We start from the raw sequence: 27,857 nt of genomic DNA on the forward strand, positions 1-27,857 counted from the left end.
GAGAAAAATTGACAAATGAATGCAACGCAGGATAGTTGGAATGGTGGATAAACATCCTCAGTCAACCTCCACACAAATTCAGGCTGTCCTGCAGACTCAGGGTGCAAAAGTGTCAGCTTGGACCATACGTTGTTATCTGAATGAGATGAGGGGACCGAGGAGAACCCCACTGCTGAAAAAGAGACATCAAAAAGCCAGGCTGGAGTTTCAAAAATGTACCTGAGTAAGCCCCAATCCTTCTGGGAGAACATTTGTGGACAGATGAGACTAAAGCTTTTTGGAAAAGCACGTCATTCTACTGTTTAAAGAAAACAGAATGAGGCCTACAAAGAAAAGAACACAGTACCTACAGTCAAACATGGTGGAGGTTCAAAGATGTTTTGGGCTTGTTTTGCTGCCTCTGGCACTGGGTGCCTTGACTGTGTGCAAGGAATCATGAAATCTGGAGACTATCAAAAGATTTTGGGCCGCAATGTAGGGCCTAGTGTCAGAAAGCTGGGTCTGCATCAGAGGTCGTGGTCGTTCCAGCTGGACAATGACCCCAAACATACCTGAACAAGCACCAAGAAATAGTTGGAGGCAAAGCACTGGAGAGTTCTGAAGTGGCCAGCATTGAGTCCAGATCTAAATCCAGTTGAACACCTATGGAGAGATCTCTGTTGCAAGAAGGCACCCTTCAAATCTGAGAGACCTGGGGCAGTTTGCAAGAGAAGAGTGGTCCAAAATTCCACTTGGGAGGTGTAAGAAGCTTGTTGATGGTTATAGGAAGTGATTGGTTTCAGTTATTTTTTCCCGTGTTTGCAACCAAAAATTAAGTTGAGGGTGCCAATAATTTTGTCCAGCCCATTTTTTGAATTTTGTTTAAAAGTATATCAATTTTGGCTTTTTTCTTCTGCTTTTTTTGTGTAATTCCAATGCATATAAAGGAAATAAATGTGTATACCAAAAACATTTGTAATTGCAACAGTTTCTGGGAGAAATTATGTATTTTCTGGAAAAATTCCAGGGGTGCCAATACTTTCATCCATGACTGTAATGCCATTATCCAAAAAAAAAGAGAACAGATGAGAAACAGTCACTGACATCTGTCAGTCTGAAAAGTATGTCAAGCCATTTCTAAGACTTTTGGAGAGTGAACCATGATAAGAGCCGTTGTCCACAAATGGAGAAAACTTTGAACAGCAGTGAACCTTCCTGGGAGTGGATGGCCAACTAAAATGACTCCAAGAGCACATTGCCGACTCCTCCAGGAGGTCCCAGAAGAACCTAGGGCAATTTCTAAAGACCTGTAGGCCTCAAGCCTAGGATTTATTCTATAATGAGAAAGTGACTCACATTTGCCAAAAAAATCCTGATAATACCCAAGACTTTTGTGAAAAAAAACTATTTTGAGTCTCCTTTGTTTACTATTTCTCAACCATCATCATCTTTGTAAGTGTTTTTTAAATGATTTATGTTAGTAAGGTGAAATAAAAACATTTCTTTCCATCTTTAATAGGCAGTGATGAGGCACAGGAGAGTCTGGACAGTGAGTGTACAAGTAAGATTTTCCTTAGAGTGTCTGCCATGCACAGACTTCATGTATAAACTGCAGATAAAGATCTTTAGGGCAGCGGTTCTCAACCTTGGGGTCAGGATCCCCTTGGGAGTCGCGAGACACTTAGAGGGGGTCTCCAGTTGCCCTAAAAAAACGAAGAATATTTTTTTATTACAATGTTGCCACATTATCACTTTATACTAATCTTGTCAATCTTTCTAACCCCTTTTCATAATTTTTCCCACGAATTTTAACACATTCTTACCTTTTTACACCTTTTTTTGTCAGTTTTAAACTCTTTCCACCGCTTTTTTTTTTTCTGCCTGATTTTGCCACTTCTGAACCAATTCTTGCCACTTAAGTTTAATGTTGCCTCTGTTGACCTGTTATTGCTACTATTAACTCCTTTTTTGCCATTTTTGTCCAATTTTTCCACTTCTAACCAATTTCTGCTACTTCTAAAATCCAGTTTCCCCACCTTTTCCAACCATTTTTTGCATCCGGGGGGGTCATACATTAATACATCTATGTATGCCATTTTTGTGTATTAGTGCTTACAAAATACATCTATGTATGCTTTTTTCCTGGTGCAATATCTACTCACACATCTGCATGTGCAACCGTGTGCTATGGGATCGTGCAATACTATATTCAACTTGGCACTTTATAATCTTGGTCAGTAGAGTATGTGCTTTCTAACATACATATTATACTTCTGTGAAATAATTTTGGCAATGTGCAATATAACGTGGACCTGAGCTCCCAGGCAGATAGCACTCTGCACTTTAGCATTTGGCACTTTAGCACTATGGCACTTTAATTAGCACTCCAGCACTTTATAAATTCACTGTGTATAATTACCATGGTCCACCAACTCCCAGCCCTTTTTTATCTTTGGACTGTATGTCATTTATATGTTGCTTGTTTTTTAATACACTCTGTGTTTTATTCCTATTATTACTGTTTGGTTTTGTTTCATGTATAAACACCAACCTGCTAATGGGACTGGGGATGGAAATTAGCCACTGGGCTATAATTTCATGTATTTACATGCAAATGTTCATTAATACATATTATCCCATTAAAAAAAAATCTCACTTTCAAATCTCAAGGTTGAGAACCACTGCTTTAGGGACCTCAGCTGTAACATTTCAGCTTTCAAATCTCTAAAATGAAACCTGACCAAATGAACTTTCTTGCAGAAGAGTGTGATGAAACACCAAAGCTGGTCAATCTGATCCTCTGTGGTCTGACTGTTTTCCTCGTGATGGTCATCGTTGGTCTGTTCATTCATATCAGGAAACTCCAGACAGGTGTGTTTTTATTGCTTTGATTTTTTCAAGACATAACAAATGATGCAACACAACCTTACAATTAGTTACAGAACTTTTTCTTTCTCTTCCAGCTGCTGCAGAAGAACAGAATCCACAGGTGAATGGGGTGAATCCAATCTTTGCAATGACCTTTCTAAACTAAAAGTGCTGTGTTTTTTTATTTTTTATTTCAGTTTGCCTATTGAGTATTTATAACAACCTTGAATTAATGTGAATATGTATAAAAAATATATTTGAGGGTTAAAACGACTTCTTACTCTACTATTTTAATAGTATTTTACAGGAATAATGCTCAAATATCAGTGTCTGTATCTGCATAAAAGTTCAGGATATGTTGGCTTGATTACAGGTTAAATATCTGTAAAATGACCACATTTGAAAATGTCTTCACAGAATGCTGCCTCAGATGAATTGAACTACGCAGCGGTTACATTTCAACCTCAGGCAAGAAGAAGAGAACCAGAGCCCAACGTCGTTTATGCCGCCACCAGATAGAAATGCAAGCATAGCTGATGATTTAGAGAGATGACAAAGATCGCACACAATGCCTCTCTGACAGGAAATAACAGTCTTAGCAAAACTGAGAGGCAAAAGAAGAAGTGTGAAGCGCCAAAGGCTTCTATAAATAAATCTTGTGAAAAAGGTTTAAGTCTCTAATGCTTCAATAAAGTTTGAACTTACAGTCTTTTACAGTCTTGACCATTTTTTTAAACTAGGATGTCATGAATATAAATAAAGTGAATCATGCTGGATCTGTCTTGGATGCCTGTAAGAGTAAACAGTTAAGACCAACAGCAGACTCTAATGTATGTGGGTTATGTTGCAAAGCTGCAAGCTGAAACACTTTCAACACTCTCACTAGCAGCAAAGAGGAAGCTGCTAACTAAAACATGACAGAGAATTTAATGCCTGGTTATCTCAAACCCATCTGTAATGGTCTGTCTCTGTGCTTTATTAAGATTTTAATCTGTTCAGAGGAAAATAGGCACTAGTGACCCTGTTAGAGAGTGATACCATAACATTGAGTAACACAGAGAAACTTTATGTCAGGATGAGTCAGCACATTGGGGTCTGAGGTGACAAGCATGAGACGTGTGAGCACAAGCCTCTGTGAGAACAGTCTCAAATGAAGCAATAAAAACCCACTGAGCCTCTTTAGAGCTCTATTTGACAATTGTAGTCATCAATACTGCACATATTTGATTGAACAAAGAGACTCTGTCTGCTCCACTGCAGCCAAACACACAAAAGGATTGAGTTGCTCTTTATCCAACTTAAATATTGCAACTGGGGAAAAAAAAAAGGAAGCGGGTTTCAAATTCATGAAACACACACGAAAGCTTAATGTTCCCTCTCTTGTACTGCAGGCCTCAGAGTCTGGTGAGCATCGCTGGGGTGCAAAGAGTTTCTGGAAAAGAGAAATGCAATGGAGACCAACAGCCATAGGCGTAGCACAGGGGGGGGAGGGTACTGATTCCCTGGGCCCACAGTTGGGAGGGGCCCATATGGAAGCCCATTTGGGTCAAATAAAAAAGAAAAAAAAGTGAAAGTACAGCAATTCTTGAAGAAAGTCATATTTATGAAATAAAAGGTCATAATTATAGGATAAAAGAAATTCATAATTATGAGATAAAAAGTAATAATAATGAGATACAAAGTCAAAATTATGAATTAAAAGTCAAAGGTATAAGATAAAATGTTAAAATAGACATTTCACCTCATAATTTTGACTTTGTATCTTTTGATTATGATTTTTTTATCTCATAATTTTGACTTTGTATCTTTTGCTTATGATTTTTTTATCTCATAATTTTGACTTTGTATCTTTTGCTTATGATTTTTTTATCTCATAATTTTGACTTTGTATCTTTTGCTTATGATTTTTTTATCTCATAATTTTGACTTTGTATCTTTTGATTATGATTTTTTTATCTCATAATTTTGACTTTGTATCTTTTGCTTATGATTTTTTTATCTCATAATTTTGACTTTGTATCTTTTGATTATGATTTTTTTATGTCATAATTTTAAATTTTAGTCTTATGATTATGACTTTGGATTTCCTTTTTTATTTCCTTCCAAATTTTTCTGTTTTAAGTGGCAGAAATGGGCTTCCATATGCCTACAATGAAAAGTGTGTTTTTATTTAATTTTTCTTAATAATTAGTGTCATTATTGTATCAAAAGTGACTAAATGACTCTGTCAACAGACTGAAATTTGTATCAATAGAATGAAATACAATTCTGGGGGCCCCTCTCTTAAAAATGTCCAGATAGTGTGGTCCAGTACTACAAAATAATGCAAGTACATTTAATTTAGCCATAGTAGAGCCCTGTGTAATATTCTTTCTAAGGGCCATAAATTCCTAGCTATGCCTCTGTCAACAGCAACTCATTGCTTGCAGAGTGGGGGGTCAGATACAGAACGACAATATCCAGTAGCAGATCTTGATTCTTGTGCAGCAGTCTCTGACATAGAAACCAGCATCTCCATGGCAATGATAATCATACAGTGCCCGTCATGTCAGTCCTGCCCCACTTTAAATTTTCACTACAGAAACACAAATACAGAAATTAAGAAGTTCACTGGCTTTAAAAGCTACTGCAAACATTGGAGGTTAGGTGAACAATGAAATGTGAAGTGGAGAGGGACTATACAACAACTTGTTATGAGTGAACAATTCAAAATCCTACATCTCTGATGGTATGAGGTTACATTAGTGCCTATAGCGTGGGATGCTTACACTAGGAACAATCAATGCTGAAAGGTAGATCGAGCAGTGATATTCAATGTGTGGCTCTGGAGCCACATGTGGCTTTCTTCTGATGATTTGTGGCTCTTTTACGTCTTCATTTGAAATATTATTCCCACAGAAAACCTTAAAAAGAGAAACTTTGACCATAGAAATTATCCATTGCATGTCACTTTAATCAGTTTGCTTCCCACACTTACTGGTAGGCTTTAATTGTCAAACTTGACTGTCAGCCCATATCTTTTTCTGTATATTTCCATTGCTGTCATTTGCATTTTTCCCCGCATTTTTTTTCATTTTTTTGCCACTTTAAATCAATTTATACTGCTTTAAACTGATTTTTGTGGCTTTTTTGTCACTTTTATCTAATTTCTGACAGTTTTATACTGCTTTCTTCCCTGTTTTTAGCCACTTAAGCTGCTGTTTTTCATTAAATGACACTCTTTGCTCAATTTTCCCATCTTTTTGCTGATTTTTGCCCATATTAGTCATTTTTCACTTATTATTTACCACGTTGTTGCTGTTTTTAGACATTTTTTGCCACATTTAACTCATTTTTTGTCACTTCTTACCCATTTCTGCCTCTTTTTCTCCCCATTTTTGTCCCTTTTTACCCATTTTTGACTGTTTTGACCATTTTTGCCCTTTAACCTATTTTCATTGCCACTTCAACCCGTTTTTGCTAATTTTCACCACTTAGATTACGGCTCTTTGGTTGTGAAGGGTTGAGTAACACTGAAATAGAGGTTTTAGAGCAACACATGCACCCATCCAGACAGTGTCTCATTTAGGGCAGGCCTTGACTATTTCAGCAAGACAATGCTAACCTGCACACCACATCCATCACAACAGCATGACTTCACACAAGAAGAGTCTTGAAGTTCCCGGATGGTTACAGACTGTTGTTTAAATAAAGAGAGGAAGCTGCACAATGGTAAACATGGCCCTGTCCAAACTTTTCTGAGATGCGTCACTGCCATTGAAACTTATATTGAAGGGAGGGAGACTGAAAGAAGGGTAAGCAGGCTCATGTGCTGCCTGGTAAGGCAAAATTCACCCATATACCCAAAACATGTCCAAATATAGCTTTTATTCTAATCTTTTTATGCACATAAGAAAAAAAAACAGGCTCTGTGTTTAAAAGATCATGGCCATGGCTGTGAGTGAGGCTACTGTATTTGTGAGTAAAAAGGTCAAAGACAGAGCAATCAGGACCATGGACAGCGCTGTTGCAGTCAGAGCACTGAGATTTGAGAACAAGCAGCTCAGAGCAGAGGAGCTGTCCATTTCACTGGGGTGCTGAAATCACAGCAGACTTTTGTGGGCATTTTGAAGGCAATCCTTCGCTCCTGTTCAACATTAAGGGAAAGATTTTAACAGAGAAAAGAGGTCCAGCACATATCAACAATAAACACCAAGTAAAGAATATAGGTAAGCTGTAGAGGAGCACAGTTTACTAAAAATAAAAAAAAAAACAAAAGCATAAAACAAAAACACAATGAAACTGGTGATCGGCAATAGCCAATCAAATATCACAAATACTCCTTTAAGAAGCACTTTGTGCCAGTGTAAAATTTTGTTTTTAGAAGTAGCTACACACTCAGTGACTCGCTATTTTTACATTAGCTGTAACTACATATGTACATAACTACATTAACCTTAGCTTTAGCTGCATTAGCTGCTTTAGGGTGTTTTGCTTGAGGACAAGCTTTTTTGTGTTAGCACACTGTTGATTTAAGTATATCAACCAATATGCTTGTAGTTGATGGTGGGGTTAAATACTTTCGGTGCCCTTACCAGCCTTGGTTCCAGAAAAGTTAGGACATTGCTGAAAATGTAAATAAAACAGAATGCAATGATTTGAAATCTCAAAACTCATGTTTTGTTAACAATAGAACATGATAAAATATAAAATTTTGATATTTTGTGCCAACATATGTTGTCTCTGTTCTACTTTAAATAAAATATGCATTTTAAATCATTGCATTTGGTTTGTATTTACAGTTTACACTGTGGAGCAACACTTTGGGAACTGGGGTTGTATTTTTCACTCTATTAATTCTGGTATGAACGGGATTCACACTATTATACTCGTGACTTTTTGGTGTTGATAAGCTCTCCTCAGTCATCCTCATTAACTGATCATATTTCTGCTTTTTGAAATAAATCAACAGAAGATTAATGTAAGTTGACCAAATCACTTTAAATTTAGCACAACACAAAGGTAAAAAAAAAAGAGCTCTTTCAATACCTTATGGTGGGAATGGACTTTGAGAATTACAGTACATTTAGACACTTTGCCTTTCTGCTGTTATAACAGCTGACACCAGCAAACACTATTTGAACCTAGATCTTAGAGCTCCTGCATTTGCTCTGCATGATTTGACTGAGGACGTAGATGTTCCTGAAACGCTGTGCATGTGGACAGGATAATTTTTGAATACGGATAAGGAAAAACCTCCGGTTTTAAAAATACTGACGAGGCCTGAGAGTCACACAAACTAAATTTTAAAATATTGTAAAAATAAATAAATAAATAAATAAATGGATTTCACTTCACAGGGTGTTTAAAAAAGCATTTGTAGTAGCTAATTTTAACCTCTAGAGGGCAGTAACTATGTACACATTAACACAGAACTGTGCTTCTAAATATCCATATACAGAGATGTTTTTGGGGGGTGCTTTAACAGGTGAAAGCATTTTCTTAATTTAATCAGATTCCAGGAAACTGTTGTAGTCCTCAGTCTGCCAGTTATCTCTCCCTCTCTGTTCTGGAAAACAAAGATTATGATGGCATTTGTGCAGTGTCATCGAACCTCTAATCTCTGTGCACGCTCACCACCACTGCAAGGTCACTTACCATCCATGTACACTGTGACATGTGCCTAGTCTTCTTAGGCCAGTTTTGAGACCATCACTGACACCCTTTTAACCCTATAATTACTGGGCTGCTTGTAAAACACCATCATGTTTTTTATTTTTATTTTTATTTTTATTTTTATTTTATTCTTGGTCCTCACTTTTATTACAAAATGTTTCATGTCTGGGTTTTTATGATGTCCTCCTAAACTGACATCATCATATTTGTGCTTAGATTGTTCAGCTAGTTTTTGTGATGTTGGTGTTGCACTGTTGGCTTGTTGTTGGGGTTTGTCTTTCTTGTGATGTTTTGCCATTGTGTTTGATGCTTTGTGATTGTGATTCTGCTTATTGTCAAAGCACTTTGTTAACCTCTGCTTTTAAAGGTGCTATACAATTAAAGTTTATTATTATTATGTAATTTATGTTAGAGTGTGTGTGTTTGAAAAAGCCAATAGAAAGAGATTTTACAGAGATCATTTTCATATAGAATCATTTTAGTCCTGGTACTGACCCCTGTGGGACGCCACAGGTCATGCACAGGCATCTTGACCTGTGGTGAGCCATCTGAACAAAGAGCATCCTGATACTAACTCTTCAGCCAGTCAAGAGCTAGCCCTCTTACACCACACCTAGTCATGGTTGACTGTGTCAAAAATCTTTTTTAAGTCGATAAATATTCTGTGTTTTGTTTTCCAAGTCATTAAACAGCCATCCAGTAAGAGCACTTCTCTAAATTATAATGTATATCAGACAATAAAGGGATAAATTCAACGGCTCATTGGTTGTGATCAGGCTTTTCACATTTGAGTTACTAAAATAGAAAATGGCATCTCCGTGCTGCATAGACCTCGTCCCTTTAACAGACCCCACCTCTTAAACCTCATGTAGGACATCTGCTGCATAAAGAGTGATAACAGTCACTCAGTCATGTACACAATGAGGAAGTTTATCTTGATGTCATCTTCTCTTCTCTGCAGCCTCTGTAAGTACGACACTATTTACTCTTCACCATTGCATTACAACAATAACAACTATCTGTGTGCCTGCACATATGCGTAGTCTTGCCATTGAAAACAGCCTATCTTTATTCAGCTCACTTCATGTGATAGATTTTGGTGGATCAACCATAATGCCCTCTGAGTTTGTTCAGTTTTTGTCAGATGTTTGACATTACCACATTAACCCTGTTGAATCAATGGAATTTGACAGGCATTTTTGTCTGTAAAGGGCAGAAATTTTTTAATTTGACACTGCAAAAAGCTAATAATGCATTTTTTCCCTCATTATTCTATCTTTCCCCATAATGTTATAGAGTGAAAACAGAATTTGAGAAATTTTACAAATGTATCAATAAGTAAAAATGGAAATATCACATTGACATGAATATTCAGACACTTTGCCACAACATTCAGAATTTATCTCAGGTTCCTCCCATATCTCATGATAGTTGCTGAGATGTTTTTTCACCTTGATTGGAGTCCACCTGTTTTAAATTAAACTGACTGGACATAATGGGAATGAATACCTGAGTAAAACAATGCTGTTTTCAAATGAGGATTTCATTTATTAAGGAAAAAAAGACATCCAAACCTACTTGAAAAGTAATTACCAACCCCCCTCTAAAATCATGAATTTTCTAGGAATAACCACATCTTTAAAAAATCTGAACCAAACTACACCCAGGCCTGATGATTTCCACACCTGTTGAGTCTGACAGAGCAGTAGAAGTAGGCTTAAAGATCCAAGAGGATCTGGCTGCAGACCTCTATGGTGGGGGGACCTTCACCATGAGCAGGAAGTCAAGTAGATTACCCAAGCAAGAATCAGAATGATGGACTGACTGATGTACATTTTCAGCTCATTGTCAGAGGTTACAAAAAGGGACTGTGTTTCACAACAGCAGAATTGGGGCGGTAATGCACCAAAGCGATGGATGCCAGCCGCCATAAAACCAAAAAAGAAGAAGACAACAGCAGAATTTTATGAATAAAAATTGATAATTTACTAAGGGGGAAAAATTTGAATTTGACACACCACACACTGAGGAAAACCCAAAGAAGGTGAGGCTTAGGCACCCAAACCTTAAAGGTTAGGGTTAGAGTAAGGGGGAGAGTGATAAAATAAAAGATAACACACCACAAACTAAAGAAAAACCCAACAAGGGTCACTTCCCGCCACACGGTCAAGGTCACCACATTGTTGTCTGGAACAGATGAGCCCAAAACATCCTGCCATAGAGGTCTGTAGCCAGATGAGCCCAACAGTCATGGACAAAAGTAGTGGTCCACTGGAATTTTTCCAGAAAATACACCATTTCATCCAGAAATTGTTGCAATTACAATTTATTTTGGTATACACATGTTTATTCCCATTATGTGCATTGGAAAAACACACCAAAAAGCAGAAGTAAAAAGCTAAAATGGACATAATTATACACAAAACTCAAAAATGGGCCGGACAAAATGATTGGCACCCTTTAAAACTGTGGGTAAATCATTTTATTTCAAGCATGTGATGCTCATTTCAACTCACCTGTGGCAGTAACAGGTGCTGGCAATCTAGAAATCACACCTGAAGCCAGTTAGAATGTCTAAAAGTTGACTCAACCTTTGTGTTGTGTGCCTGTGTGTGTCACACCAAGCATGGAGAAGAGAAAGAGGAGCCGAGAATTGTCTGAGGACTTGGGAAGCAAAATTGTGGAAAAATATGAACAATCTGAAGATTACAAGACCATCTCCAGAGATCTTGAAATTCCTTTGTCCACTGTGTGTAATATAATCAAGAAGTTTTTAACCCATGGACCTGTGGCTAATCTCCCTGGACGTGGATGGAAGAGAAAAATTGACAAATGAATGCAACGCAGGATAGTTGGAATGGTGGATAAACATCCTCAGTCAACCTCCACACAAATTCAGGCTGTCCTGCAGACTCAGGGTGCAAAAGTGTCAGCTTGGACCATATGTCGTTATCTGAATGAGATGAAGCACTCCTCTGTCTCCTCTGGAGCAACAACCTCCAGAGGAGACAGAGGAGAACCCCACTGCTGACAAAGAGACACTAAAAAGCCAGACTGGAGTTTGCAAAAATGTATCAGAGTAAGCCTCAATCCTTCTGGGAGAACATTTTGTGGACAGATGAGGCTAAGGTAGAGCTTTTTGGAAAAGCACATCATTCTACTGTTTAAAGAAAACAGAATGAGGCCTACAAAGAAAAGAACACAGTACCTACAGTCAAACATGGTGGAGGTTCAAACATGTTTTGGGGTTGTTTTGCTGCCTCTGGCACTGGGTGCCTTGACTGTTTGCAAGGAATCATGAAATCTGGAGACTATCAAAAGATTTTGGGCCACAATGAAGGGCCTAGTGTCAGAAAGCTGGGTCTGCATCAGAGGTCATGGGTGTTCCAGCAGGACAATGACCCCAAACATACCTGAAAAAGCACCAAGAAATGGTTGGAGGCAAAGCACTGGAGAGTTCTGAAGTGGCCAGCATTGAGTCCAGATCTAAATCCAGTTGAACACCTATGGAGAGATCTCTGTTGCAAGAAGGCACCCTTCAAATCTGAGAGACCTGGAGCAGTTTGCAAGAGAAGAGTGGTCCAAAATTCCAGTTGGGAGATGTAAGAAGCTTGTTGATGGTTATAGGAAGTGATTGGTTTCAGTTATTTTTTCCCAAGTGTGTGCAACCAAATATTAAGTTGAGGGCGGCAACAATTTTTTCTGGCCCATTTTTGAGTTTTGTGTAAAATTATGTCAATTTTGGCTTTTTCTTCTGCTTTTTTGTCTTGTTCCAATGCAAATAAAGGAAATAAATACATGTATACCAAAAGCAATTTTAATTGCAACAATTTGTGGGAGAAATTATGTATTTTCTGGAAAAATTCCAGGAGTGCCAATACTTTCATCCATGACTTTGATGCCATCATCCAAAAAACACTGAAGAACAGATGAGAAAAAAAGTCACTGACATCTGTCAGTCTGGAAAGTATGTCAAGCCATTTCTAAGACTTTGGGAGAGTGAACCATGATAAGAGCCATTGTCCACAAATGTGGAAAACTTTGAACAGCAGTGAACCTTCCTGGGAGTGGCTGACCAACTAAAATGACTCCAAGAGCACATTGCCGACTCCTCCAGGAGGTCCCAGAAGAACCTAGGGCAATTTCTAAAGACCTGTAGGCCTCAAGCCTAGGATTTGTTCTATAATGAGAAAGTGACTCACATTTGCCAAAAAAATCCTGATAATACCCAAGACTTTTGTGAAAAAAAAACTATTTTGAGTCTCCTTTGTTTACTATTTCTCAACCATCATCATCTTTGTACGTGGTTTTTAAATGATTTATGTTAGTAAGGTGAAATAAAAACATTTCTTTCCATCTTTAATAGGCAGTGATGAGGCACAGGAGAGCATGGACAGTGAGTGTACAAGTAAGATTTTCCTTAGAGTGTCTGCCATCTTTAGGGCAGCGGTTCTCAACCTTGGGGTCAGGACCACCTTGGGGGTCGCGAGACACTTAGAGGGGGTCTCCAGTTGCCCTAAAAAAATGAAGAATATTTTTTAAATTACAATGTTGCCACTTTATACTAATTTTGAAAATTTTTTAAGCCCTTCTCACGATTTTTTTCCAACCAATTTTAACACATTTCTACCTTTTAACATCTTTTTTTGTCAGTTTTAAACTCTTTTCACCACTTTTTTTCTGCCTGTTTTTGCCACTTCTGAACCAATTCTTACCACTTAAGCTTAATGTTGCCTCTGTTGACCTGTTATTGCTACTAATTACCCTTTTTTATCCCCTGTCTCCAGCACCTTTGTATTCGGGGGAGGGGGGGATCATATGCTGAAAAGGTTAAGAACCACTGCTTTAGGGGACCTTAGCTTTCATAATTCTGCTCTCAAAACTCTAAAATGAAACTGTATCCTGACCAAATGAACTTTCTTGCAGAAGAGTGTGATCAAACACCAAAGCTGGTCAGTCTGATCCTCTGTGGTCTGACTGTTTTCCTCATGATGGTCATCGTTGGTCTGGTTGTTCAAATCAAGAAACTCCAGACAGGTGTGTTTTTATTGATTTGATTTTTTTCAAGACATAACAAATGATGCAACACAACCTTACAATTAGTTACAGAACTTTTTCTTTCTCTTCCAGCTGCTGCAGAAGAACAGAATCCACGGATGAATGGGGTGAATCCAATTTTAGTGACCTTTCTAAACTAAAAGTGCTGTGTTTATCTTTTATTTCAGTTTGTCTGTCAAGTATTTATAAGAACCTCTAATGAATGTGAATATGTATGAAAATCAAACATTTTTGAGAGTTAAAATGACTTGTAACCCTACTGTTTTGATAGTATTTATACAGGAATAATGCTCAAATATCAGTGTCTGTATCTGCATGAAAGTTCAGGATACGTTGGCTTAATTACAGATTGAATATCTGTAAATGACCACATTTAAAACTGCCTTCACAGAATGCTGCCTCAGATGACCTGAACTATGCAGTGGTTACATTTTGACTTCAGGCAAGAAGAAGAGAACCAGAGCCCAACGTTGTTTATGCTGCCACCAGACAGAAACAAACTGAAACCACTGCTTGATGATTATTGAACAGTTTTTTACTCTTTTTTTATTTGTATGAGTAAACCAGTCTGTGCTTCAAGATAAAGACCTGATGAAGGCTCCCTGCAGCAAAGCTCTAATTCCTAATAAGTGTTTTATTTCTTTCAGTCTGTCTCTTCAGCAAATGCAAGTATGGCTGATGATTTATAGAGATGACAAAGATAGCAAACAACACCTCTCTGACAGGAAATAACACTCTGTCACAAAACTGAGAGGTAGAAGATGAAGTATAAGGTGTCAAAGGCCTCTATAAATAAATCTTGTGAAAAACGTTTAAGCCTTCCAAAGCGAGGGTCATCAACTGCATTTGCACAAGGGCCAGATTTAGACTGGACAGAAACTCTGGGGGCCAGACTTTCAAATACACAAAAGTTAAAAAAGTATTTTGGTCTGATTGAAATATTATTGTAGTAGTATTAGGATTCTTCTTTCAACACACTGGACATATTTAGGCATTACCAATGAGATCTGTCCCTAGTATCTATAATGCAGCAAGCCATAAGGAAACAGGCCTGCCAGCAGAATTGTCTACCACTTCAATCTGCAGCATCTTTTTGCCATTCTTGACCTATTTTCACCATTTTTGCCACTTTAAAAGCAATGTTTCCACTCTTTGACCCCTTTTTGCAACTTCCCAGCCAGTTATTTCCCCTGTGTGCCACTCTTTAACCCCTTTTTCACTACTTTGCCAGGCTATTTTTGCTATATTTTTACCAATTTTACCCAATTTTCATGACTTTTTCCCACATTTTGCTTCTTTTGCCATCATTTTTCGCCATACTTCAGCCACTTTTAAATCACTTTTCCTGCATGTCTTATCCCTTTTTGCCACCCTTATATCCATTTTTGAGGCTTTTTAAACCCCTTTCATCACTTTTTTAGCACCATTTTTTCCACTTTAACCCATTTTTGATACCATTTGCCCTTTTTCCCATTTTAACCCCTTCTCACCACTTTTCCTGTCATTTTTTTGTCATCACGCACTTATCACACATTGTTTCCATGCTCTAACCCACAGTTGTCAAACTCAAGACCTGGAGGCCAAAATATTTCTGTTCTAACTTGCCCATCAGTGTAAGATCTGCAGATTTCCTCAAGTATAAAAATGTGACTTTATCCTTGATGATTGAAGATATCCTTGTTAAATCACAAAATGTGAAAAAGTAACAAGTACAAATATTTAGACAAAAAGTCAGGAATATGGGAAAAGAAATTCATTTGTATTTTAATTTCACATTTTCAATGTAGCATCTCTCATTTAGGACTCAAACTTAGGATTTTCACTTTTAGTTTCATACTTTGAGCATTTCAACTCATAATTTTGACTTCTCATACAATATTTTGAGTTTTAAGATCCATAATTCTATATTTTAAGTGATATTTTGACCTTTTTAACCAATTATTTTGTATTTTACCTCATTTTACCCCATAGTTTGACCTTTCAGACACAATTAAAATTTTGAATCATATTATGACTTTTACTCTCATGATTACAAATTCTATTTCAGACTTTGATCTTTTTAAACTTGTGATTTTGACTTTCTACATAAACTTAGTAACTTAGAGTTAGTAGAATTGTCAGATTAAATTGAGTAAATGTAATTGAAATATTTTGTTAACCCTACAGAAGAAATAAAGAGGAAACACAAAAAATTAAGTACACACTGTTCAAATTTTTTGTTGAAACTGATTTTGTCAAAGTTTTTAAGTGGTGGAAATACATTTTTTTAGTAATTATCACTCATGCATTTATGTTGGGTACTTTTCATTAAGCTATGTGTTCCACATCAACAGCAATTTTCCGTTTTTAGTATCGTTTACTACTACTACTACTAATAATAATAATAATAATAATAATAATAATAATAATATTATATTACATCTCTCTAAGAAAGAGCGTGGAAACATGCAGTGAAGTTAGCAGATGTCATACCTGTACAGGTGTTGACAAATGTGACAGAAGCCGGATAAAGTTCCTGCAAGTCGGCATTCCGGTGGTTGAGAAAAATGGATACAAAGTCGTTTTCTTCAAAATGATCATTTTTTGTTTTTTCTCATTTTATGCAAGTCCAACATTTAAACTACTCATTCGATGAAAAAAGTAACACAAATGTGACATTTAAAAGCGCTTAATTTGTGTTTTAAAATGCCTTGTTCTCACAGTTGCTGCAAGGAGATTGAGGGGAGGGGAAAGCAAAACTGCGGGGTGATAATTGGCCGCTCAGTCTGCCATTGTTCCCAGTTTTGCCCATTGAGATTGACAATAACAAACACCACATGGCTCAAACGCCACCCCCCTCAGCACATATACAGCTGTTTCTAGTTATCACCTTTAACAACAAGCCTTAAGATGCACCCTGCAGCGAAGAAAAGTAGAAGAGATGATGAAGAAGCAGCAAGAATTATCAACAGACTTGGGAAAACTTCAGGATCACTCGACAGTGAAAGTTTGATGAAGGCGGATTTCCTATGGGAATATTTTGATGAGCGTCACCAGTCCAATTCAGAAGCTTGGATTGGGTGGACTTTATGTAAATGTGGCTCTATTGTTCACGCCCATCTCCTGGCCTGCCGGAAGGTAGGAAAAGTCCTGAAACTTTGAGCCTGGTTTTCTCAGAAGAAGCAGGAACTAGAAGTTAACATTCAAATGAGCATATTGTCACAGGGTAAAACCCTGTTTCTTTTCCTTTCCCTTAGTTCTGGTGGGGAGCACTCAGTTCAAACAGCAGACAGGCGAATTCAAGGTGTGTGAAACATACAGTTTATTAAAAGCAAGCCACTTAATTAAAACCAGTAAAAAGGGCCACAATTAAAAGTCTCTTTTTTCTAAAACCAGTGTCCAAGTCTTCTTGCAAGGGGTCCCAGGAGAGGCCGAGTCAGGGAACGGCCGGTGCAGAGCCTGAGTACAGAAAGTCACGTTAAGGATTGGGTTTCCGTTCTTTCAGTGGCAGCAATCCTGTACACATAGACTACATAAATAAAAAGGCTACAAGTCCATCAGCTCTGGGTCTTCCTAATTAATAAAAACACAAACTATAAAACAAGCAAGGCAACTCAGATTTAAAAACACAACACTAAAAGAAATGACCCAGGCTTGTCGTTCCTCTGAATAAAAACAGGTCAAACGCAGTCTTATGTGTAGCAGATGTTCCTTAAAGCCAAGAAGAATAAGGAGAGGTACTTAGCTGGTAGGAGAGGCGAAGCATACTTCACCTCTCCAAGTGTCACACAGCTCTCACACACACACACACACCTTGTGACAATATCTTTGTAAAATATGCTCAGATTAAGGTGTATGATACACCGATAGAAAGCTTGGAATCTACGCTTTCATAATGTGTAAAAAACTCAAAAATGATCTCAGATGACTTGTAGGAGTTTTTACCAGCTTTGGTCACAAATTTTCTGAGGGAAATCCTGTAACTTTGTCTTTCCATGTTAAATATTCAGAGCTCAACTAAAATCTACTGTAATGATTACAAAGACTTTTAATGATGTTTATTAAAACTTCTGGTCCTCTTCTTTATCGTCATTGTTAACATGCCACAATATGAGAACAGAGATCTACTATAAATACAGAAGAGCTCTTAGTTCAGAAAGAGGAAGTCTCTGCAGCTCTGAATGAGTCAGTAAGCAACACTTGAGCAGTGTGGTCTGAGGTGACAAAAACAGTAAGGCCTGTGAGCAACACCTGTGAGAAATAAGTCTGAAATGAACCCATAAATACCCGCCGACTGTCTCTGTAGGGTGAACAAAATGACCAGCTTCTAAATTCATCAGAACATCTGCTGCATCACGACTACACTAAACAGACGTTGTGTTCTCAGAGAATATTAAGAATTTATAAGATAGCCATGTTTATAATGTGACATTCAAAGGCATGAGAGTGATGGGGATTTTTTCAGTTATGAATAAAGGTCAAGCTGCATTTTCATTTGCTACTTTCTTAAATGCACAACTAAAGATTAAAAAACAATTAGGGGGACTGTCCCTTAAATCCTCCTGAGTTTGTTGTTTCATACCTGATGAAGGCTCGCTGCAGCAAAGTTCTCATTCCTAACAAGTCCTTTGTTTCAGTTGGTCTCTTAAGCAAATGAAAGCATATCTGATGATTTTTAGAGATGACAAAGATAACACATAATTCCTCTCTGACAGGAAATAACAGCACTGTGTGGTCCAAGTCCAGTCTCAAGTCTCCTCTGGTTATAATGAGTCTTATATGATCTGTCTCTGAGTCCAGTCTGCTTGGACCACAGCACTGTTATATCTTAGGAATCTAAAGCCTGTCTAGTATTATCATCATCAGCAGGGTGGAGGAGTTGTTGTCTGTGGCCGACTGGCTGCAGCGTGTGAATGTGCGACCAGGGCTTGACAAGTTTTTTTCACACCAGCCAATGTGACTAATGGCTACTAGCCCCTCAGCGTTTCCACACAGTTCTGTTGTTGAGAAACTATGTGTTATAGATCATGTGTACCTCTGCTATAAGATAAAACACATGCTCTCTTTTTTTTCCCTCATCAACATGATCAACATCAGCTCTCCTCTTAAGCTCTTCCCTGTGTATGAGGCACTGGAGATTAAATGTTTTAATTTGTCAGGTATATTTCTTTAATATTAGTAAGGTTATACTAACAATAAAACACTAACTGTTAATGAACTGTTTATTCTGAAAAATAAAAATAAAAACAATAAAAACTTGATGAACACTTCTAATTCTCACTCACTCAGATCTTCAACAGAGAATGTTGAGTATCATCCCTCCATTCTCCTTTAAAACTTGTCATCATGTATGGTCAGGGGCATAGCTAGGGATTTTGAGCTCCCAGAAAGAAGTTAACACAGGACCCCCCCCTAAACAGCCAATGGCAAAAAAAAAAAAAAAAAAAAGGCATTATTTTTACAAATATCTAAGCATTTTAGTGCATTAAATTTCCTCATTTGTGAGCAATATTTTTACAATGGTAAAATTAAATTTACTTGCATTATTGCTTGCACTGGACTACACCATTTGAACATATTTAAGGGAGGAGCAGGGCCCCCCAGTATTTTATTTAATTCTATTTGATACAAGTTTAGGTCTGCTGACCGATTCATTTAGTTGCTTTTGATTCACTAATTACTAAGAAAAAAAAATACGAACACACATTTCACTGCAGGCTTCTCAAGAGCCCCACCCTACTGTGGGCCCAGGTAATCAGTGTCCTTTTCCCCCCTGTGCTACACCCATGTGTATGGTGTAAATGTCTTCATATGGGTAAAATTTAGCTGAATTTTGACTTAATTCAGCTGAAATCTAACCTTGCAATGCAGATGGATACGCCCGTTTCCTTGTTTCTCACCGGTGAATCCATCTTGCAGAGCTCCTGTCTGAACTGTTTGGGCCTGGTTAGAAAGTGACAGGACCAATCAGCAACCAGGGGCAGTATTTTTAGGCGCAGTGGCGTCATGACGTAAGCAAGCAACAACAAGAGGTTGGTGCAATTATGGCAGAAAAGATTAGTGTGGATGCTGCTAAAGTGCCAGTTTTATCAGAACTTGACAACATTTCTTCATTAAAAGAAGAACAAAGAACAGCAGTGAGTTATTTGATTTTCAAAAACGACAAAAGTCATGTACTAACATATCTACAGTCGCCATGGTTCCCTCGGTAGCTGCATACGTGCACCTCAGTCGCAGCTATGTCACGTGTGTTGTTGCTCTGATTGGCCCGTAAAGATGTGGCAGACAGAGCATTCATCCAATCATACATTGAGTCTTTTCAAATCCTCTGCCCGTTCCCAAAGGCTGTGGATTGACAGTTTTCCAGGGTGTCAGGTTAGCTGAAATCTCCTGGACTCCTAAATTACTAAATTATCAATTACAGCCTCTTATCCATCCGTCTCTGTTCTCACTGCCTCCATGAACCGTTTCAATGTTTTAATGTTTCTATCAACTTTTATATCTGTTTATTATCAATAAACAGCAAATTATTATATTCTGTGTAAACACAGACATGTCAAACTTTTAAGTAAGAACGCTTTTGCAGAGATTTTAACATTTATTTATTCTTCATGAACATGATATTAACCAAATAATATTTTAACATAGCGCACACCCCTGGCTCACGCAGGCCACACAGAGACACACACACAGCTGGAGTGCACACACATAAACAGTGCAAACGCTGATCCTCCGTGGATCAGGTTTATGAACACCAACCTTTGTTAGAATAGTCTTAAATTAAGCAATAAAAACCCACTGAGCCTCTTTAGAGCTCTGTTTGTTAATTGTGGTCGTCAGTATTGTGCATATTTGATTGAACAAAGAAACTGTATCTTTAAAGTCTTTATCCAACTTAAATGTTGTAACTGAGTCAATAAGAAGCATGTTTTAAATTCATTAAACACAAACAAAAGCAAAAACATAGCAACCAGCATCTCCAAGGCAATAAAAATCATACAGTGTCCATCATCTCAGCCCTGCCCCACATAAAAGTAACACTACAGAAACACAAATATAGAAATTAAGAAGTTCACTGGCTTTAAAAACTGCTGAAAACATTAGAGGTTAGGTGAGCAGTTAAAATGTAAAGTGCAGAGGGACCATCCAATCTGTTATCAGCCTGCATCTCTACTGGTATTGGGTTACATTAGTTTCTATGGCGTGGGAAGTTTACACTAGACACTATCAATGCTGAAAAATAGATTGAGGTTTTACACACACCACATCCATCACAACAGCATGGCTTCACAGTAGAAGAGTCTTGATATTCCTGGACATTTACAGACCGTTATTTATAAAAGAGGGGAGGCTACACAATCGTAAACATGGCCCTGTCCATACTTTTTTGAGATGCGTCACTGCCAATGAAACTAATTTATTCACAATAGAACATAATAAAATATAAAATTTGATATTTTGTGCCAACATATGTTGTTTCTGTTCTGCCTTGAATAAAATATGGGTATTAAAGGTTTACAAATCACTGCATTTGGTTTGTATTTACCATTCATACTGTGGAGCAACAGTACCAGTAACAGTTCCAGCAACAGGGAACTGGGGTTGTATTTTTCACTCCATTAATTCTGGCATGAATGTGATTCACACAATTCTCTTGACTTTTTTGTGTTGATCAAAAAAAAAAAGGGAATTTTGAATACCTTATGGTGGAAATGGATTTTGCTTTAATGAGAATTACAGTACATTTAGACACTTTGCCTTTCTGCTGTTAGCTATATTAGCTGACACCAGCTCCACTGTGCTGTCCAGGCCTGTTACAGCCTGTCTGAGCTGGGAGGTGGGCTGGGGCTGAGTGAGGAGACTCTCCTGCTTCCTCCTCTGCAGCTTATATTGGAGTGAGGGTCAGCCTCTGTCAAACCTCCTGTAGCTCTGTCTGCAGGAACTGAGACCACTCCACTTCATCCTGCAGACTTTTATTTTGGGAGGAAACAAGATCTAAGAGCTCCTGCATTTGCTCTGCATGATCTGACTGTGGACGTAGAGGTTCCTGAAACACTGTGCATGTGGATGGGATTATTTTTCTAATACGGATGAGGAAACACCTCCAGTTTTAAAAATATGGACGAGGCCTAAGATTCACACAAACTGAATTTTTAAAAATTGTGAAAAAAAAAAAATTGGATTTCACTTTACAGGGTGTTTAAGGGTGTATTCACACCTGTGGCTTGTTTGCTTTGTTCCGATTCAGGGGCAAAAACGACACATTTGTTTCAGTTGTCACTTGGTTCGTTTGTGTTCACACGGCAAAAGTCTCTTGTGGTCCAAAGTTGTAAACAAATGCCACATGCAATCCAATTCGTTTCTCATTGGTCAGAAATCTTACCCGGAAAGCGGGGGAGTTTCCTTATCTTTATTCATTCATTCAGGTTCTTAACCGCTTTCCTCGGGGAAAAACAACAGCCATGGAGCATCAGCAGCGTGTGTGGCTAGTTTTTGTACAGTGTTCATCTGGCTAATGGACCAGTGTTCGCTAAATCAACAAAACATGCATTTTTTTCGACAGTCAAGACTTCGTCTAGAAAATAATGTGCTGATGCACTTGGTAAAACGAAGACCTGCCGCTTCACGGAGCCACGACTCATTTTGCTCAGATGGATCTGTTGTTCTTCCACCTTCTCTTCTTCTTCTGCAGTTGAGGATTCTTCTACTCCTTCTTCTTCTTTCTCTTCTTCTTTTAACTGAACGGTTGGCAACCGGGCACATTACTGCCCCCACGACTACAGTGTGTACTACAGTTATCAGTCAGTTGTGCTGGTTTCTGAGGTGATTGTGTTCTCACTGCAAAGGAACCGCTACAGGGCTCGAATGGAAGCGAGCCGAGACCACCCTATTTTGGCGATCTCGGCCCGCTTGTTTTGTCCTGCATTCGAGTGCGATTGCTGTGTTCACATATGTCCAAACGACTTTGGGGGGGGGCGCTCACTGTTTCGGAACAACTGCCCCAAATGAGCCAAGTGTGAACACACCCTAAAAAAAACATTTGTAGTAGCTGGTTTTAACCTCTAGAGGGCAGTCACTATGTATATATTAACACAGAACTGTGCTTCTAAATATCCATGTACAGAGATGTTTTGGGGGGTGCTTTAAAAGCTGAAAGCATTTTCTGAATTAATCACAGTCCAGGAAACTTTGATGTACTTTCAGTCTGTCAGTTATCTTTCTGTGTGTTCTGAAATTCAAAGTTTGATGACATTTGTGCAGTCTCATCAAACCTCTAATCTCTCTGCACGCTAACCACTGCAAAGTCACTTACCATCCATGTACACTGTGACATGCCCTCAGTCTTCTCAGGCCAGTTTTGAGACCATCACTGCCACCCTTTTAACCCTATAATTACTGGGCTGCTTGTAAAACATCATCTAATGTGTCATTTCTCTTAGAGTGTGTGTGTTTGAAAAAGCCAATAGAAAGAGATTTTACAGGGATCATTTTCATATAGAATCATTTTAGTCCTGGTACTGACCCCTGTGGGACGCCACAGGCCATGCATTGGTATCTTGACCTGTGGTGAGCCATCTGAATAAAGAACATCCTGTCATTGAACAGCCATCCAGTAAGAGCACTTCTCTAAATTATAATACACATCAGACAATAAAGGGATAAATTCAATGGCTCATTGGTTGTGATCAAGATTTTCACATTTGAGTTACTAAAATAGTAAATAGCATCTCTGTGCTGCATAGACCCCGTCCCTCTAATAGACCCCACCTCTTTAAACCTCATGCAGGACTTCTGCTGTATAAAGAGTGATAACAGTCACTCAGTCATGTGCACAATGAGGAAGTTTATCTTGGTGTCAGCTTCTCTTCTCTGCAGCCTCTGTAAGTACGACACTATTTACTCCTCACCAGTGACCGCTCTGATTATCATTTAGAGATTTAAATTATTACATCCTCAGCTGAAGTGGTCACATGTCTGTTTCAGTTTGGATGGTTGGCTCTAAGTCTCACACTCTGGAGGTCCAGTCTGGTGAAGATGTCACACTGCTCTGCTCCAACTTTTCCAGCATTCCTACTCAAATTATGTGGTTTAAACTGCCCAACAGAAGACAGTCTCCCTGCGTGGTCCTCATGTTCCAGTATGGTAAACCTGCTAGACTCTGCAGTGGATTTCAAACTGAAAAATTTGAAATGACATCAAACATCTCGACTGTTTTTCTCAACATCAAAGAAGTGGATTCATCTGACTCTGGGCTGTATTTTTGTGGATATACTTGGAGAGGTTCGAAAGTGATTGTTGATGCTACATTTTTGGAGGTGCAAGGTAAGTTTCTGCAAAGCTCATGTGAGGAACATTTAGTTTAGATTAGGGATGCACCAATACCTGTTTTTTTTTCTTTTTTTTAGCCAAAGTACAATTACTCAAATATGGGAACACACCACTGTGCGAAATACGGGGGGTCTAGGGGGGTCTGAGACCCCTTAATTGACACAAGAGACCCCTTGAAACCCTCAACTGCAAAATTTTGGTGGGTCTCTTGAGAAGTATTTAAAACATCATTTTTTCACTTGCTATTATCACTACTAATGCCATTTGAAAGCACGTCATGTTTGTTTTAATTAAGTTCATTGTGAAGAATTAATTCACATATAAGAATACGGAAGAATAATGTCTCTGATAAAGCTTCCAAACGTGGGGGCCGCTGTTTCAATGCTCCGTAACAATGACCTCGCGTAACCCTGCCATACAGCTTATATATTTCTTACCACTTTGGTTACTCTCCTGAAATTGTGGACTCAGTGTGCTTAAATTCAGCGAAATATGTCAAAGAGAAAGCAAAGTTCTTCGCTTGAAAACTTTGGATTCACATCTAAAAGACTAAACCGAAACAGTGATGAAGATGGAGCAGAGACATCCCGAGCTAATTCTGGCGAAGCAGCTGCTAGCACATCTACCGGTGAGTTGGGGTCTCCAAAAAAAATCTTTTAAACCCAGACTTAACTAACTGATTGTGATAGACCTGCTGTGTTTCATACTGAAATATATATTTCGCCATACGTCGGTTGGCTGGGTTCATATGTGCACGAGGGGGACACGTGAGTGTCCTACTTGGTCACAGAGCAGAGTTGTTCTGAGGTCATGCAGCTGTGTGCAGCTTTGTTGATGATGATGCTAGACTGGGTGATGTGTGTTTAATGTGTGTGTATGCATTACTTGTGGTCCTGTATACTGCATGTTGTGTAAGACTTCAGCCTGATACTAGAGCACTAGTTAGGGTGGACCTTCCGATTGTGGCTGGGTATTTCGCACTGGAACTCACTGATACATATACAAATATGAACACTGCCGTAGTTCTTAAAATCATTTGTTGAAAGTATGTTTAAAATGCATATAACTGATGTGATTTAAAGGAATAATGTTGGCATGCTGTTGGACTTTTTTTTCTCATTATTCCACCATACCCAATAATTTTATATCACATTGACATAAGTATTCAGACACTCCGCCACAACACTCAAAATTTAGCTCAGATTCTTTTCATTACTCCTGATTGTTGCAGAGATGTTTAGTCATCTTGATTGGAGTCCACCTGTTGTAAATTAAATCGATTGAACATAATGGGAGTTAATACTGGAGTAAAACAATGCTGTTTTCAAATGATGATTTCATTTATTACAGTTTTTCTCCATTGGTTTGGCTCATTTAAACCGAAATTACATTCTCAAAATAACATGGACAAACCTCCAAACCACTTGGCAATTGTTCACAACAAAATTGAATTTCTCCTTCATTTAATCAAATTGCAACTATTTTAGTACAAGTCTCAATTTCTCAGTACATCTTTGCAAATGATTAAGTACAGATAGCCTGCATTTAGCACAATTTCCAAGTGAATAGATCTTGTTGATCCAAACTGATTGTTGACTTCTCAGTCTAATGGTTGTTCTCTCCAAAACATGTCAGCATCATTTCATTGTATAAGTCATCACATGCATAACAGTCTGTTCAATTGTCCAAATTAGTCAAGAACATACATAAAACCATGAATACCATACATTAATCTCTTACATTTTTTTCCAATTGCTAAAACACAATTTTGCAAACTAGGTTGGTTTTATCAAATTACTGAACAGAATTTGCAAAACCACACACCCCAACTGCAAAACACCTCATATATTCTGCAAAATGAAGCACAGCAAACAAAACTACATATAGCATTACCAAAATCAGAATTTTGCACCAAATGGCACACACTTCTTCCATCTTACCAGATTTTTGTCTAACCAACTACACACTGTTTGTCATAATGAAAAGCACTCGTATCTTTCGTACGCTCTGCCATGATACTAAAATAGTTCAAATTGTAGAAAATTCTTCAGATTTTTCACATGCACAGAAATATTTGCAGATACACACATGCTGTTGAAACATTCATTTTTCTATTTTTCACCAAACAAGTCAGTGCAACATATGCACAGCAGATATATTTACATTGGAGTGAACAAAAATATGCTCACAAAAAAACAGTAAACTGAAAAATAATTTGCAGTAAAAATGCACAGAAAAAATATATAGAAAAAAAAGAGGCAAGAAAAATATTTAGTTGATTGGTTGATGACATGATCAACTAAGGTTGATCTGGTTTCATTTGAAAGTTGTTGTCTTCTTTGGCCATGAACTCCTCTACCAGCTATACCCCTACCTCTCACTCTTCCTCCACCTCTCATTCTCACCCTCCCTCTTCCTCTTCCTCTCTCTGCAACATCTTGCACTGTTGTTGTAAAAAAAAAAAAAGAAAAAAAAAAGGTGCACACCTGTAGACTTTTTATAGTGCTTACTTCCTGATTGAAGTGCTAACAATTAACCATTGAGGTGTTTGGCCAGGTGGCACATACATTGGCCAATTAGCTCATGTAGTGTCATTTTCAATGGCAGTGTTTTGAAATGGCAAACATGTGACTTTATGTCAGATTGTTGTGTCTTATGCAGAGAACATTTCAGAAGTGCCATTTTGAATTGCAAAATGTGTGTAAAGCAGAAAATGTGTTTAGAGTTTTGGAGACTTGAGAAGAGGTTTTGCTGTCTGTGTGTCAGTTTAAATATTTGTGCTATGCATGTCATTTCAGTGTGTTAGCAATTGGAAAAAAAAAAACTGTAATGTGTGTGAACAAAAATTTAAAATTTCCTTGGCAGTATGAGTGCAATGTGTGATGTCAAACCTAGGAGGCTACTCTTACAGTGAAATGCTTCTTTTTTTTTTCCAGTTTTATATACAATCGTATTCTGTTAGCTAGACAAAAAACTAGTACAGTAACCACTGTCAATGAAGGACTGGGCTAAGACTGAGAGGTGGACATGAGGGATATTTCAATGCTTACACAATGCCAAAGGGACAATGCATTTTGGGGGCCCTGACTATTTATATGAGAATAGAATTTAGTTTTGGCAAATGAGTGAACTGTTTTGGGAGAGGTATGAGCGTTTGCAGGTGTCAACCATGGTGTTGTGCTGAACCATCCAGGTTATTTTGGCAAAAGCACCAAGAGTGTTGGGAACATCCTGTCTGTTTTAAGAAATGAGCCAAAGCAATTGAGAAGGATCTTTGTATTTTTGGTGGCACTGACTATTTATATGGGGAAATAATTTAGTTTTGAAGCATGAGTGAACAGTTTTGGGAGAGATATGAGCTTTTGCAGGTGATCTATGGTGTTGTGCTGAACTTTAAGACTTTTTTTGCCAAATGATCTTTGAGTTTTGAGAATGTAATTTCTGTTTCAAGAAATGAGCCAAACCAACGGAGATAAACTGTAAGGAAAAAAAGACAACCAAACCTACTTGAAAAGTAATTACCAATCCCCGTCTTACATCATGAATTATCTAGGATTAACCACATTTTTAAAAATCTGAACCAAGCTACACCCAGGCCTGATGATTTTCACAACAGCAGAGTTTTAGAAATAAAAATTACTAATTTATGCATTCGATTCATTCTTTTTGTCACCAATTTTAACACATTTTTTACCTTTCACATAATTTCTTGTCAGTTTTAAACTCTTTCCACCACTTTTTTTCTGCCTGTTTTTGCCACTTCTGAATCAATTCACTGCCTCTGTTGACCTGTGATTGCATTATTAACCTCTTTTTACCACTTTTTACACTCAGTTTTTTCCATTTTAACCACATTTCACCATCATATATGCCCATTTTTGCTGGTTTAAACATTGTCTGCCAATATCTGCCAATTTTTTTCTTTGTCAGTTAACCATAGACTGTAAAAAAAATTTGACAGACCCTGTGTGATGTCAGTCATCTGCTTA

General features: G+C 37.9%; 1 long non-coding RNA gene across 1 annotated transcript; it reads left to right on the forward strand.

Moving 5' to 3' along the window:
* The first annotated feature begins 2,834 nt into the window (after window positions 1-2,834).
* Window positions 2,835-3,369, forward strand: LOC121505036. The gene is made up of 3 exons (XR_005991508.1): window positions 2,835-2,850; window positions 2,943-2,968; window positions 3,265-3,369. It is a non-coding gene; the product is annotated as an uncharacterized LOC121505036 (long non-coding RNA).
* Window positions 3,370-27,857: the final 24,488 nt, after the last annotated feature.

This window comes from Cheilinus undulatus, linkage group 22 (genome assembly GCF_018320785.1).
Source record: "Cheilinus undulatus linkage group 22, ASM1832078v1, whole genome shotgun sequence".
Lineage (NCBI taxonomy): Eukaryota > Metazoa > Chordata > Actinopteri > Labriformes > Labridae > Cheilinus > Cheilinus undulatus.